The sequence below is a fragment of the Melospiza melodia genome, chromosome 3 (assembly GCF_035770615.1).
Source record: "Melospiza melodia melodia isolate bMelMel2 chromosome 3, bMelMel2.pri, whole genome shotgun sequence".
NCBI classification, from domain to species: Eukaryota; Metazoa; Chordata; class Aves; order Passeriformes; family Passerellidae; genus Melospiza; species Melospiza melodia.
In genome coordinates, this window is record NC_086196.1 from 25,193,031 (window position 1) to 25,208,828 (window position 15,798).

Genomic DNA, 15,798 nt, shown 5'->3' on the forward strand with positions numbered 1-15,798 from the left:
CTGCTCCTGAAAGTACAACACTGAAACACATCTGCTTTGGCATTCTTCATTAGATGTGACAAAAAAAAAACCCAACCAACCTAAAAAACCCCCTGAGGTTGGAACCACAGCCTCATCACCTATCATGGAAGATGTCACTCTGTCTCATCAGGGTGCACAGTGTGAATGGATCTGGACTCACAGCTCCTTGGAGGGAAGATGAATATGTTTGGTGGCAGCTGGTAGAACAAGGAATATATTGAGCTCATCCTTCCTTTCCCTCTGGCTCAGCAAGACCTCCTCCCAAAGGAGAACAGCTCTAGTCAAGCTGGGTAAGAAGATGTGCTGTGAAATGGGAACAGCTTAAAGCTTCTCAAAATCCGATTTCAATACTGAGAATATAGAATACTTAGCATGTCTTTAAGGCTGCAAGCAAGAGAGGGTTGAGATAAATCAGAAAGGTACACTTGCTCAGGGCCTTGCTAAAATCTACCTCTGGGCAGCCCTTATCCCTAATGATCAGGAAGAACAGATGGCTAACGGGTTTCAGTCCCTGCCTGGAAGCAGTGGGGTTTATTCTGTGCCCAAAATCTGGTCCCATTCCATGGCTGGGTGCCCACTGCAATCTGCACTTTGGAAAGAGTCTGAGGGCAGGGTCAGATCAGAGGAGATGGGTGGTAGAGGACCAGAAGAGGAGCCCAAATTGTTGAGCTGGACAAGCTCAATTTTGCAACAGAAGAGGCCACAGCAGAAGAAACTGTATGATGAGAGTCAGCAACAATCCAGGCAGATCACTGGGAGAAGCAACAAATGCTAAATAAGCAAAATATTAAATACCTGCATAAATATTTCCAAAGGCATTTTTTTTCCCTACATACATAAAAGAAATGGATGAAGAAGAGCCATTGGTTGAAAAATGGACCAGTATCTTTTGCCTTGCCCATTTCCAGACTATAAAAGAACCAGTTCCTATGTAGGTTTCAAAATAATCCTACATATTTGAATAGGCAGTCAGCGACAAAAACCAGCAATGCAGAACAGTTAATTCAGATGCAAATATTAACAATTACTGTAAAACAGAGCTCATATAGTTAGCACTGTAGGAACAGATACTCTGATAATGAAAACTAAAATAACTGCTGTTATCCATAAATTCAGAGATTCTTACCCTACATTTTTATAAAATTCAGTCTGCATATCTGTGTGGTTACTGAACAGAGTTAAAATTCTGTGTGCAGTCTTTAAGATAATTTTTGAAAAGGGTAGCCTTCTGAGGATAGTTATTTAAAATTCAGAAGGCTGCCCAGAATATCAGAGTAAGTTCAGCATTAGTGTAATTTTTCAACCTGACCCCAGAGGCCTACGAACTAAAATGCCAGCAGATTAAAATGCCTTTTAAGAGCCATTCTGCACTAAGTGTATGTATGACAGAGTTATACTTTGAGTTATAAGCAGACAGTACCACTTTGGAGGCGGCAGCTGCCACAGGCAGGCAAGGACAATTTTGCTGTAGCATGTGTCAAACAGTCGCAGGATCAGGCTAATTGAGAGGTCTCCATCACTGCAACAGCAGCTTCAAGGTTAGTTCAGGGAGTGGGGGTCAGAGTCAGGCCTGCACCCTGCTGAAAGCAGTCAAGAGGAAGGCACAATTTTGGCCAGAATAACATCTGTTTTTTTCACAGCTTATAGGAAGCTATTGGCACTGGTACCACATTGTCACCAAATGTGTCATGATCTTTCTCCCTGAATGTTTCAGGCTCACATCTGTTCAAACGACCTTTGTCAAATGGACTGAAATATTTAATAGACAATTTATTGCTGAAAAATACAATTTTTTGATATTGAAGCAATCTGCAAAATTATTTGCAAAGCTGGATCTTAATGTGGAGCTTTTACTAAGAAACAGGCTGGAGAAAGAAGCTTCATCTTTGAAAGAAAGGCACCTCAAGAAATCTCAAACTTGTGATAAATTCTTTGTCTGACCCAGATTTGAGGCTGGCTACTACTTCACTCCCCATTAGCAACTGCTTGGTATGAATCCCTCTTTTTCTGGACTGCATGAGTTGCATTCATCCACTGAGAGCTATCATCCCTGCAGACCAAACTGAAGGGAAGGAAGAGATAAAGGCAGAGGCACCAGAGGCATTACAGCAGGATGCAAGGAGCAGGATGCTCTTTAGATCATGAATTACAGTTGTAGTTAGTAGACGTGCTTCAGACACACACCAAAGAAGCTCCAGGCCGGCTTTAGATCTACTTACTTAACTATTCCTTTTAAAGTATCAGTGATAAATAACTTAAACTTCTTAGAACACTCTCAGATCTCCTTAATCATTATATGCCATACAAAGAGAAAAAATTCATTTATATTTAGGTGAGAGTATGCACAATATATATTAAATTATAAATCATAAATCAATATGCACATGTATGTCATGAATAATCGTACAGTACCTCTCTCAAATTTTACAAGGGATCTTTCAATTTCTGCTCCTACCCTACTGTTTCTAAATATATTAATGGAGTTGCAAGCTACACATAATTTTTCAAGCATGAAGAATTTTAGGGAACTCAGTGATTTCACTAAACAAAGTAAGTGACTTATATATCATCTCAACTTCCAAACTAAGCTAAGCTAAAAATCCTGGTCTGCTTCATTAAGTTTCAATTTTCTAAATAATCTTCACTTCTTTGTTGGTCAAGCCTAAAAGCTCCTACTGAATAATGAAACTGATATTTGGCTACTGCCCATTTATCAGATTCAGATACAGGGGGTTTTCTTAAGTTAGATACATCAAGTTCATTATACATGTGCTTGTGCCATAATTAAATCAGACTCCTTGAAAATCCACTAAAAGCATCACTTAGAGAAAGAAATGGCTAAAATATTTAGATTTGTTCTTTCTCCTAATTTGAATCCTCCAGAGGTATTAAATGCAGCTTGCTGAAACCCTAACTGGAAGTAATGTCCGGAGAAGGCACTGGGACCTCATGACCTTCCCCCTGGGATTCAGTCTTACCACACACCTGGGGTCACAGCATTTGAAGGCAATTATTTTACCATTGATGGGAAATTATTAGCTCTCTGATAGGTACCTTTCCCCCAAGAGCACTGTAATTTACATATGCAACTCTGATATTGTAGGACTATGCTGAGAAGTAGAGTCTCTTCCAGGCAGCATTTCAATGTATCCATACCCAGACTAATATTCACTGTTTTGAAGTTTTGCTATCTTGCATCAGAGAAAGAAAATAAAACATTGCAAAAGCTCACCAATAAAAGATTAGAGAAGATGACTTATAGATGTTGGAAAAAATGCAGTGACATTAAATATCAAGAAATAAAAAATTGTTGTAAGTCACTCTAAATTAAATGTGTTTTCCCCCCAACTAAATTAAATATTATTTTTGTTATGAAATTAGCTCACTGTCATTCAACTGCATATTACAACTGTCTAAAATATCCTAAGCATAATTTCCAGCTAGCTAAAAAGTGTATATTTTAAAGCTTAAAGGAGTTTGATTTCTGAGACTCTGCCCTAAATTTGTCATTATTTTTGTTTTCTTGACACAAAGAATACTGATAATCACCAAATGAAGATTTTTGTGTCTGTTTGCCTTCTTGACAAAAATTAGTAATGCATCTTTTAAAAGAAGTGCTAGTGCCCTCAATTTTTTGTACCTCTGAAAAAAACAGATTTTTTCAGCACTATATAAATTTCTGAAAACAAACTCACTGTAAATAGATAATAGCTTTCCTATAACAACAATTTCTGGATAAAATGACCCCAGCATTTGATAAGAAATTTAACTATAAGTAATGCAGAAAAGTATGTAGAAGAGTAGCAACCATTATCTAAAATATTTTACCACATTCAAAACTTCCTCTACTTCCAGAATATTATTATATATTTCACAGTTAATGGCTGGTTACAAATAAATACTAAACCCCTGTTACACTATTTGTATAAATATTATGCTATGCTGTAGTAGCACCATTTAAATCAACCTAGTTCATTCATTCCTAGCGAGCAAAGTGAATAAACAGCAACTATGTGTTTGGAGTCACACTGACCTAAATAATACTAAGATTACATCTATGGAAATGAGTCAAATTATAGTAGGGCATGAATTCATGCCCTGAAACTACTTTTTTTCCTAGAACATAAAATGTCAGGGCAGGCCCTGACACTCTTTTGATCTTGGCTACTTGACCAGCTGTCTCCCCAGGGCCTCCTGGGCACAGCTAGGGCACTAGCCCAGCTCTGGGGCTGTTCCCAAGAGGCAGGCTGGATGCAGCCTGTGCTTGGGAGGCTAAGGGAGCTTAACCATATGGAACTGGCCGTGCCTAGCTGGCCTCCAGGCTAGAGGGAGGCCTTGCATCATTCAGTTTATTCATAAAAATTACAGGCAAGGAGCAGAAACGCAGCTGTAATAGGAAAAAGCCCCAACCAAACAAACATGTAAACAACAAGCATTCCCAATTATTCTCCCAACAGTAAACATTCCCAATTAATCTCTCATAATTACTGGAATAAAGGAGACGAACCCTGACAAATCTGCTCTCTCGTGTCCCTGGGGGATAAACAGACGCGAGTGGCCGGCTCCTGCCCACCAGCGAGCCGGGGATTTGCGCTGCCTCTCCGCGCTGCGCGTCCCTCACTGACCCAGCGCGCTGGTGCTGTGCACAGCCGGCTCTGCAGGCTGCCTGGCCCCTAAGCACCCCTTACTGACACGTGTCAGCTCACATCAGCAGCACCCATGCAGCTTCAGGTGCTCAAACACCACGCCAAGGAAGGCAGATTTCCTTCTCCCAGCTGCGCACTAAGCTTTCAGCCACATTTTGAATGTACATCCTGAGCCTATATATTGTTCAGCTGTAGGGCATTTTCCTCTTCAAAGTTTTTAAAAAGACACACTTAATTTCCCACTCACTGCTGTCTTTAGTTATGCCAAGGAAACACTTTCTTTCTCTTTCTTTCTTTCTTTCTTTCTTTCTTTCTTTCTTTCTTTCTTTCTTTCTTTCTTTCTTTCTTTCTTTCTTTCTTTCTTTCTTTCTTTCTTTCTTTCTTTCTTTCTTCTTTCTTTCTTTCTTTCTCTCTTTCTCTCTTTCTCTCTTTCTCTCTTTCTCTCTTTCTTTCTTTCTTTCTTTCTTTCTTTCTTTCTTTCTTTCTTTCTTTCTTTCTTTCTTTCTCTCTCTCTCTCTCTCTCTTCTCTCTCTCTCTCTCTCTTCTCTCTCTCTCTCTCTCTCTCTCTCTCTCTCTTTCTTTCTTTCTTTCTTTCTTTCTTTCTTTCTTTCTTTCTCTTCTCTCTTTCTCTCTTCTCTTTCTTTCTTTCTCTCTTTCTCTCTCTCTTTCTCTCTCTCTCTCTCTCTCTCTCTCTCTTTCTTTCTTTCTTTCTCTCTTTCTCTCTTTCTCTCTCTCTCTCTCTCTCCCTCTTTCTCTCTTTCTTTCTTTCTTTCTTTCTTTCTTTCTTTCTTTCTTTCTTTCTTTCTTTCTTTCTTTCTTTCTTTCTTTCTTTCTTTCTTTCTTTCTTTCTTTCTTTCTCTCTTTCTCTCTTTCTCTCTTTCTCTCTTTCTCTCTTTCTCTCTTTCTCTCTCTCTCTCTCTCTCTCTCTCTCTTCTTCTTTCTTTCTTTCTTTCTTTCCTCTCTTTCTTTCTTTCTCATCTCACCTGAAGTCTTCCTTAATGTATGAGCTGTATTACCAGGAATAAAATATTCAACTTCCACTAAACAAGTACCTTTCAAAGAAATCCCCTAGTTACCTTCCTAATTCTTCTCCTTTGTCCATTAGCCTAAAACCATGATCTACACAACATTGTGTCTGCTCAGAAATGGGGCAGGGATTATTCTCCCCATCCGGAAAAATATTTGGATCTTTTCAAATGCTTTTTTCTGAAGTTGAAAAAGTAAGTTTAAAGTCTTCAAAATCTCAGAAGAAAAGAATTTTTATTAGGGACAGATCAAGAACTTTGTGGCAATATTTTGGGGACTTCTTGCAGATTTTTATTTTTTCTTATTTTCACAAGAAAATCACCTTATAGATTAAGAAAAATGAAAAATATACCTTTTAATTAATATATTATCACAGTGCACAGGAAATATAGGAAAATATGTCATTTTTATGGACGGGTTAATTTTAAATTAACTTATATGTCAGAAAAACCTAAATTTCAAAGAAATTTGAGCCAGCTTCAAGTTTTATTTGAGACCTGGCTGAAATATCTTCAAAGAGAAAACTTTTGTGATAAGAAGTTTTGATCCATTCTGAATTGACATTTAAAAATTGATTTTTAAAATTGGATACAGATTCTTTCAAAGTGGTGAATGACAAAGAGGCATTTTTCAGATATGTTTGCTTGGTGTAAAAGAGAAATCGTTTGAAAGTTTAGAAAATATTTTTATCCCTTTGTCATCTTTCTCTTCTTTTTCTAATTGAAATACTTTCCTGCTTCCACAAAAAAAGAGTAGTGGAAAATAAAAGAAAATTACACACTATCATTAAAACTACTTATATACTCTCTGTTTCTGAAACAAACAAAGCAAAAGTTTCTAGTTTGTTTTGTTACAAAAGAAGAAATGACGAATCTTAATGACAGATAAATCTTTGCAATCCATTTTTGCTAAAGAAATTAATTTCTGTTCAATGTTAATGCTCACAAGTAAAGCTTCTGTCATGAAATGCATCCTTTGTTGTTCCTTGCTATTAAGTTGTGGAAGGTGGAGGTTTACAAAAACCTCTCTGAGGCATCTGCACCATAAATTGTCTTTTGTTTGCCACCAGGAGGGAAGGAGGGCAGTTACAGCACTGCACATCCAATATATAAGGGAGGAAAGAGCTGTTGCTTCGTGCTCACCTAAATCCACTTCACTAGCAGCCAGGGAGCAGTCCTGAAGGAGCTGCTGGGAAAGCAACCAGAGAAATGAAATATGATTTCAGGCACATCAGAACGAAGGCCTGAGTTCCATTTCCTGCAGTTGCACTTTGACTTTTGGAAGCCCGTGTTTTTTGCCATACCTGAAGGAAGCGAATTTCATTCTCAGTTCAGAAAGCACCAAAAGAATAGCTAGCAATGTCATGGGTAACCAGAATTTTTTCATATGTGAACTGAGAACTTCTGATACCAGGACAAATTTTTCACTAGTTCTCCTCAAAAGTTTTCTACTTCTGAGTGAAACTCTGTGGTTGGTAAAAACTTATCAGTCATATTTTCTTTTTCAGAATTATTTGCCAAAAAGATCGTAATAGATTATTCTATGGAGATTCTGCATCATCATTCAGGAATGTAATTTTCCACCAGAAGACAAATAAAGACATGTTGTTTGACTATACTGATAGATTCTACATTGGCAGATTTTTTTCCTGCTGCAAATCTGGTTTACTTTAGATTTGAGATTAATCCTTTTACAAGAGGCAGGAATGTGAAATTATAAAGAGGAAGGATTTGCTGCCACTTCTGACACTATTTATACTTACATGGCACTCACAAAGGCAAGGACATGCAGCAGCAAATTATCTAAAATATTTTTCTTCAGATCTTCCTTTGACATCATGATAAAGTTAGCTCCACTCAATCCATTCAACAGTCTTTTCAGCATCAAAATTTTATATGAAGAAATGGTATATCTATTTACTGTATTAAATAAAATGCTGTATGAAATACTCCTCTGCTCCACTGTCATCTTCAGTTTACCTAAAAGCTCCACATTACATTCAGAGAAAATATTTTTCCAATTCTCCAGTATAAGACTGTAGTTGATTTTTGAAGTTTAAACAGGAAAACCTTGAATGTGATTGTAGGTGACACTAGCCTGTAGTTGGCAAAATATCTTTCAGATTCATGTTTTTCAGGACAAAATGTAACACTGGCTTCAGACACTGAAGTAAAGATTCATTTTTTTTTCTCTTTTTTCAGGATTTGAATACATTTTGGTTTTTTTTCTTTTCTTTGGTTGATTGCTTGGTTGGTTGGGGGGGTTTTTGCTGAAGTTTTTTTTTTTTTGGTTGTTGTTTTGTGTTTGCTTGTTTTTTTGTTTTGCTTTGACAGCATTGCCTCTTATTTATAGCCTTGGGTTTAAAACATTCTGCAGGAGAACCATTGGACCCTACTGTTCTACCTTCAGGAAACAATTTAACCACTCTCAGCTATTTACTGTGTTGTCAAATCTTCCTCTGTAACTTCATGATCAGATAGAACGAAGAACCAGCAAATCCCTGCTGGGATGAGGAAGTCAGTCAGTAACAAAGATTATACAGATTTGGATATTAAAAAAGTATATACGTATGCACATGTATACACACAGATAAATGGGTATACAAATGCACACAAAATCTGTTAGGGCCATCTGGATTTGCAGCATGGGAAGTGGTTATTTTCTGGCTTTAGTCTTCTTTTGAGGCTCCCATCCTGTCGTTATGTCAGCTTTAGTTACTTCTCCCGTGGCCAGAACATGTTAGGTAACTCAACTTTCATAATTTTATTTTTAACCTCAGTTGCACTCCTTTTATTCTTACTTCTGTCTTAGGAATCTTTTCACTAAATAGTGCACTTTTCCCTCTCTTGAAAAAAAACCAAACCAACAACATAACACATCCTTATATATATATTTTTACTTCATTTTGCTATGTCTTCACCATTTCCAAATTTGTTTCTAAGTTCATTCAGGGTTTTGCCAAACTCATTTTTGTCTTCATACCTGGCAAATGTCATGCCTTCTATAAAAGTAAGAGGAAAAATAAAAACAAACTTGTCTGCAAAGAATGCAGGATGCAGTGTAAATCCATTTCCCTTGATGTAAAGTGACTTATCTCCCAAGAGATGCCAGTTTTCTAAGGCTGTCATCACAGCAGCAATGTCGGGTTGGAAAGGGAGGTTTTGATATAAGTTGAATGTCCATCAGTCAGTGCAGAAAGTTTGCACGCTGCTGAGCAAGCTTAAAGACTTGTTGTAGAGGACAAATCCCTTATTTGCCATCTCATTTTTCAATTAATTCTACATAGAATTAATTCATTAATATTAATGTTGCATTTTCACACTCTAAAAGAAAACTAACACATATATATGTGCTATAAATCAGTTTATTAAGTCCTTTTACCAATAATTTTTGGTAATTTGCAGACACTTTTTACCATTTTCTGCTGTAATGTAAAATCCTGTCATCCCTTGGTAGACTCTGAATATGTGTCTTCTATAATAGAGTCTAATAGCTTTATTTATGACAGTCCTTTAGAGACTCCAGCAACTGTGCAGAGTCAAGATTGTTCAAGCCATTATAATACAAGATTGTATTACAGTGATTTGAATGGATAAAAGTTCTTTCATTTCCAAAAGGGAAATAAATTGTTAGACACTGCTCTGTAATGTATGAGGACAAATGTGTTCCTTTAGTCCCCCAGACACAGATCTGTCTTTTCTCAAGCAACCCTGTTGCAAAAAATAAAATGCCTAAGGACTAAGAGGATTAGTGAACAAAAAGTAGAGGAATTATCTATTTATTTACTTATTTTGTAGCATGAAATGTTGTATATCAACTCAGGTACCTTAAAAATTCTTTGTTTGGGGATATTCAACAGTTTACCCATGGAGACATTCCTTCAATTTGTCTCCTTGAAAAATGTCTGAATCTAACAGAATTAGCTATTAAAGTCTACCTTGTGCAGTGTTAGTTCATTTTTATATGTAAAGTTCACTTTGCAGTAGTCCTTCATTATAAACCTCATCCTTCACATCTTATCTACAAAAGTTCATTTTGGCTAGAAATATGAAAGAGTACAGCTGTGCAACCCATTTTAAAACAGTTAATTGCTTCCAGTACTTCTAAAGTATATAAAACATTAAAAGAAAAAGTAGCAATATTTGAAGATTTTCCCCTGAAAGTTAAAGTTGTCTGGTGCTGACAAAATTTTGTAACCACAGATTTACATATTTGAATAAACTTGGGAAAACTATTACCTTTCATGGTCATTGATCACAAAAGCATCTCTGTTCAACAAAATGTGATTAGGTCCCCTTGAGGTCAGCACATGCTTAAAGACTAATATTTATTTAAGGGTTTTGCTGATGTGAATCTTTCTGCAATTACCATTTCATCTGATTGTGTTAACAATACACAGTAATGCTTGTTTGTTCAGGAAAAAAAAATTTGTGCATACAGACTTGTAATACTTGAGAGAGAGAGAGAGAGAGAGGGATGAATCTAACACAGCATTTATGCAACAGGATAGAAGTACATTTAAGTGCTATTGCTGTGCTGGGCAAACCAAGAGTATAAATAACAGAGAAAAACACAGTCCTGGTAGTAAGTGATGTCTGGCCATTTGCATTAAAGTTTGAAATTTCTGTTCTTGATTTTATTTTTTTTTTATTTTCCATACATTTGTGCTCTGCACCCAAATGGAACTAAGCTAGTTTTTCTTGTATATCCATCTTTTTATTTAGTTTAGCCAGTAGCATATCATTTCAGTCTGCATGCTTTTCTAAGGAAGATCATTCTATCAAGGAAATATCCTGGTTGCCATAAGAAAAAATCGAACACACACACACACACAAATACACACACACATGTGAAAGCAAAGCACAGCTGAGACTAGACATAGTCCAGTGATTGGTATTTTAAGTTGCACATGATACTCTTTCCTTGTTCTATTGCACTGCATTTAGATATTGTATGGCTCTCCAGACATGCTATGCATAATTTTACATACCATCTGCTTTACATGCCAGGTTCCATATGTACAATGTATAACCTAAAACCAATATTTTGAATGATTTGAGCTACAGTGGAGGCTTTTGTTCCTAAATTGTTGAATAGAAGAATATAGTCCTAAATAAATTATCCAATGAATGTGTTCTGAGTCTAACAAACAATAAAATTTATTTTGAATGTGTTCTTAAAGGTGGAGTAATGACAAAATTTAGGTGACTTTCAAGAATCCCAGTAATGTTGCTTCTTAGATTCAAATACCAAGAGACCCGTAAATGCTTCCTACCATTCACTTAACAACCATAGCAATACAAGGGCATAAACATGTTTCAGAGTCAGGCAAGGGACAGCAAAAATAATCTTGATATATTCATCTGAATAAAGATGAGCAGCATTTACTCCTCAAAACAGGATTAGGTTTATATTGCTGCTAAAAGTGAGTAATGGTTATTCAGAATCATGTTCTGGAGCTTCCTGGTACTTCATTATCTGGCTTCATTCAACTCTGCCTTAAATACTCAGATCTTATAAAGTCTTTAGTTACAGGTGAGCCTAAAAAACCTAAACTTCTGTTTTGGAGATGCTGTCCACAGGATCTGTCTGATTGTCCATACACATCATTGAAGAATAAGTACTACAACATCAAAATGAAAAAAAACCCAAATAATTACAAATAATGGCTCTCAGATAAAGCCAAATATTTATTCAAATAATATCTTCATTTTTGAAACTGCTGACAGAAAGAAGAGGAGCATTACTTTGGATCTTAAAAAAAGCACCATCATCACACCCCACCATACCCCCCAGCAAAAAAAAATCCAAACCTCTTAATATTGAAGTAATTACCATATTTTTATATTTTTCACATTTGACTTGAAATAGAAGTTTTGTCAACAAAAATATGTTGTGGCATTACAACATGTTCGCAAACAGCAGATAGATTGGAGAATAGAGAAAGCAACAAAGTAGCTCAAATAAAATTTTACTCTGTGTAGAGTCCCATAAAATATGTACCCTCCACTTCCATATATGGCACATGATAAAAGAAACATTAGAATTCACAGGAAAATTAGAAAGAAACCGACAATATGACATTTTAAGAACAAGATGTCTGTCTTGCCTATGGATTTGCAAGGAGAGAAGAGATAATCAGTGAAGCATTTGTCCATTTTGCAGGTTTTTTTTCCCACTGTAGCATGAACATCTTAATCTTTTCACAGTTAAGTATTAGTGACACATTCAGTTCATTTCAATGACAATTCTACCAAATGCCTGCAAAAAAAAGCTGCACAAGAGATGCAGCACTTCAAACTTTGCTTTTATATTTGCCTCTTAATCACAAAGTTGTACTTAAAAGGGAAACATCATTATTGGACCATAAATGAGAAAGAAATTTTCTTCTTGGATTGTGTAAGTGGCAGAGGCTACAAGGGCGCTTCTGTGAGAAGCTGCCAGAAGCTTCCCCGTGTCCTACAGAGCTGATGTCAGCCAGCTCCAAGATGGACTTGCCACTGACCAAGGCTGGGCACCATCAGCAATGGTGGCAGCACCTCTGGGATAACAGGTTTAAGAAGGGAGAAAGAAGACCCTGAGCAACAGAAATTGCAGCCAGAGAGAGGAGTGAGCAATAGAAACTGCATTCACAGAGAGGACTGAGAACATGTGAAAGCAACAGTTCTGCAGACACCAAGGTCAGTAAATAGGGAGTGGGAGGAGTGTAAGATTGACCCCAGTGCAAAACAACTAAATAAACTGTTTAGTGCAATACAACAGAGGAGCTGCTCCAGGTGCCAGAGCAGAGATTCCCCTTCAGTCCCTGGTGCAGACCATGGGGAGGCAGCTGTGCCCCTGCAGCCCATGGAGCTCCATGGAGGAGCAGAGATCCACCTGCAGCCCCTGGAGGAACCTGTGCCAGAGCAGATGGATGCTCAGAGGAGGCTGTGACCCCTTGAGAAGCTCATGCTGGAGCAGGCTTGTGGCCCTGTGGAGGGAGGACTCCGCACTGGAGTAGTGTCCCTCTTCAGGAGACCCACATGGGAACAGCCCGCACCTGAAGGAGTGCACCTTGTGGAAGGGCCCCACGCTGGAGCAGCTCATGAAGAACTGCAGCCCATGGAAGGACTTGTTGGCAAAGTTCATGGCAGACCATCTCCCACGCCATGAGCACCACACCAAAGCAGGGGAAGAGTGTGAGGAGTCCTCCTACTGAGAAGGAAGGAGAGGCAGAGACAACCTGTGATGAACTGACCCTAACTCTCATTCCTTACCCCCCAGAACCATTGGCAGGGAGGAGGTAGATAATTAAGGGGCCAAGTCAAGTCTGAGACGAATGGAGGGCTGAGAGAGGGGGCTGAGAGGGGAAGGGGAAGGATGGATGTGTAAGATTTAGCTTTTATTTCTTGTTTTTCTACTCTGGTAATAAATTAAACAAATTTCCCCAATACGTATTTGTTTTCCATGTGACAGTAGCTGCTGATTGATTCCCCTGTCCTTTTCTCAACCCATGAGCTTTTTGTTACATTTTCTCTTCCCTGTTTGGCTGAGGAGGACAGTGATAACACAGTTTTGGTGAATTCCTGGCATCCACCCAGGGCATCCCAGCACAGCTATCACTGTAATAGTTACATTGTTCATGAGCATGAACATATTTCTGATACTTGATAAGATTTTTGACTAAATTCAGCATGTAGGGATGCTTGGGGGTTCTTTCAACACTCCGATTTGGAAAAAAAATTAAAAATCACATTTTCATCTTTAAGACATTCCAAGGAGTTGAGAGTGGTTAGTCAGGTTACAGGAATAAGTCTAGCTTTTGCCATTTGAATATCAATATTTGTATTTGGTGCTTCATTATATATCTGACTGCTCCCAATCTAAATACTGCAGTGAACAGAGGACATTCTGTGAACTAGAACTTCCATTTGCTAATGGATTTTTTTTTTGCATAAAATCTTCGTTGTAATCCATATGAATATGGGCATTTTAATTATTAATCAGAAGCATTCTTTCTTATTTGTATCTGTGCTGTGAAAGAGTTGGATAAAATGGATAAAAAATTAATGTACATTTAGATTTTTCTCCTCTCTAGAGGGAGGGAGTTCATGAGTTAAATGCTTATGCAACACCTTTCCTTACAAACTGTACTACAGTTCTCTTGTTACTTCTCTATTGAGCCTTTCTGGGTCCGATCCACAGGCCACCGAAGTCAATGAGAGCCCATCTAATTGTCTCCAACTGCTTTCAACTTTTTAGTGAGAAAAAAGATATACTGGAAAAAGTATCAGTTACTAAGTAATATGTTATTATGTCTATGGGTGAAAAAATGGGATTCAGCCCACTTGATTTCCAACATACCAAGAAATCATTCCAGTATTCTCCAGTGCAAAAAATGGCAATGAAATTCTAGAAGACAATCCTGACACTGCTAAAACTCTTTGGTTAGAGAGCTAGCTTCTAAGAGGAAGTTTCTTTGATACATCTCTTCTGCTTTTGCCATCTCTCCATCTTCTGCCCAGTCCCTTTCATTCCATATTGTCCATAATTGCCTTCCTCTGAAGTCAATTGGGAGTTTTGCCATTGACTTCAATGGCGGAGTTATCATACCCAGGATGAAAAACAGAGTGAGATCGTTGCCAAAGTACACACAGTAGAAGTGAGTAAAAAGATTTCAATGATTTACCAAAGTCCACCTAAAAATCGCCAGCAACTGTGCGCTTTCATATGTGTTTCCCACAAATCGCACCAGGCAGTGTAGGAGAACAAAAAGCCCCTTGCGCGGTGTTCCGAGCATTTGGTAGCCGGAGCTGAGCCCCTGCCTGAGCGGAGTTAGCCGTGCGCAAACCCGAGCAGAGCGGAGCCCCCCGCTAATTGATAGCAAACATTTTACAAACACTACGCTTCCCTGAGGGACGAGCGTTTTCGCACCGGAGCCCTCTGCAGCGCAGGAGGACGGAGCGCGCAGGACGGGGAGCGGGCAGGAGCGGCGGCCCCGCTCTCGCTGCGCTGCTGGGCACCGGCCGGGGCTCCGCTCGCTCCCCCGGTGCGCGGCACCTGGCTGCTCCTCTCCGCAGGTGAGGCGCCCGGCGGAGCTCCGTCCCCGCGTCCGACCGGTGCCGCCGCGGCGCCCCAAACACCGGACGGCGCTGGCAGCCCCTACAGACGTGGCCAAACCCAAGCAGTAGCAGCGGGCAGTGCCCGGGGCGTACGGGGGGCACCGCGCCCTCCGTGCCCCGGTCCCAGCTCGGAGCCGCCAAGGAGGGAGCCCCAAGCGCGGCAGGGCACCCTCCACACCTTACCCGCCCCCGGGGGACCCCGGCGAGGCGCGGAGCCCCGTACTCACCGCGGTGCTGCAGGCAGCAACCCGCAGCGCAGGCGAAGCGCCCCCGCCCCGGCCGGTGCCCGCTGCGGTGCACAGACCCCGTCCCTCGGCGCCCACATCCAAGCCCCGGTCGAGCAGCTAAAAGTCCTTCTGAGGAGCACACAGCGAGCCCCGCCGCCTCCTGCCTCGGATCGCTGTCACCTCCCCGCCCCTCGCCCCCCGCCCTGCGCCCCCCCGGCGGGCGGCAGCAGTGTAAGCAGTCCCTCACCCCTCACATCACGCACCGGCAGAGGTGCCGGTCCTCGTCGCTACTTACCGGGCATCCTTCAGAGCGGCGGGCGGGCGGGCGGGAGCGAGGGAGGAGGAGGAGAGAGGGAGGGAGGGATTGAAGGAGGGAGGGAGGAAGGAGGGAGGGAGGGGGCTCCGGGCGGGCTGCGCGGCGCTGCGCTGTGCTGTTCGGCAGCCTGGGCAGCTCGGCAGAGTCAGTGAGTGAATGTCTCCGTGCGTGACGGCGTGTGCGTGTGTGCGCGATGCTGGACACAAGCGAAGGGAGACTCAGGCACGGAAGGGCGGCGGGGAGCGGCGGGGGCGATCAGGGGGCGCAGCGCGGGCATGGCGGTGCCGCCAGGTGCGGCCCAGCGCGCCCCCGGCCCCGCGGCCCCCAGCGCCCCGCAGCCGCGGCGGGAGCTGCCGGGGAACGGCTCGGGGGAGGCGCGCATCCTCCCCGCCGCCACACGCACCGCCGGGTGAATGGGGGGAGCGGGGGGAGGGATTTAAAAAAAGGGTAATAAAAAAAGC

The 15,798-nt window shown here is 40.7% G+C and overlaps 1 protein-coding gene across 4 annotated transcripts in view; it reads right to left on the reverse strand.

Annotated features, from left to right (window-relative positions):
• The window catches only part of HS3ST5 (heparan sulfate-glucosamine 3-sulfotransferase 5), a 195,214-nt gene extending 179,867 nt beyond the window's left edge, over positions 1-15,347 (reverse strand). Inside the window, exon 1 of one of the 4 annotated variants that reach the window (XM_063151030.1) lies at positions 15,317-15,347. The gene's annotated coding sequence lies outside the window, so the exon portion shown is untranslated. Of the gene's footprint in view, positions 1-4,528; positions 4,925-15,021; positions 15,107-15,316 lie in introns of those variants that run through there. The other 3 variants (XM_063151031.1, XM_063151032.1, XM_063151029.1) reach the window with 3 other exon arrangements.
• Positions 15,348-15,798: the final 451 nt, after the last annotated feature.